The following is a 523-nucleotide window of genomic DNA, read 5'->3' as shown; positions in this document are numbered from 1 at the left end:
AATATTGCTCTGATTTACGACCGTAGCATGAGTTCCATCGGGGAGACTTTGGATCCTGCCTGCAAGAGCATTTGCATACCTGTCGAGCGCTGGCAGCGACGGCGGGAGACGCGGGGAGCGCGAGCCCAGATCACAGGACGCCGGGAGAGGGCAAGGAAAAGTTTGTAATTGACAGCTGACAAAGCCAAAGATGATTGCGGCCGTTGTATGCATTTTCCCCTCCGATAATATTTCACTCCCTTTCCCACAACCTGTGCTGGTCTCGACGTGTGTGTAATATTCTTCGGCGCTTTATCATGTTTTTTTACTCATCTTTATTTCACATTTTCTTTTGTTATCGGCCGCTTCCTCGTGTCGATCCTTTCTGTCTATATCGTCAAACTGTTTTCTTTCCTATTCATCCTCAACTCATATTGTCTTCTCCTTCCTTATTCTGATTTATTTTTCTCTGCCCGTTTCTCCTCCGTTCTTTGAAGCCCATGTCGCATCTCCTCCGGTGCTAATTTCATGCCTTTTCTATGCA

The sequence above is a fragment of the Penaeus monodon genome, chromosome 19 (genome assembly GCF_015228065.2).
Source record: "Penaeus monodon isolate SGIC_2016 chromosome 19, NSTDA_Pmon_1, whole genome shotgun sequence".
Taxonomy (NCBI): Eukaryota; Metazoa; Arthropoda; class Malacostraca; order Decapoda; family Penaeidae; genus Penaeus; species Penaeus monodon.
Note: the sequence above shows the minus strand (reverse complement) of the source record.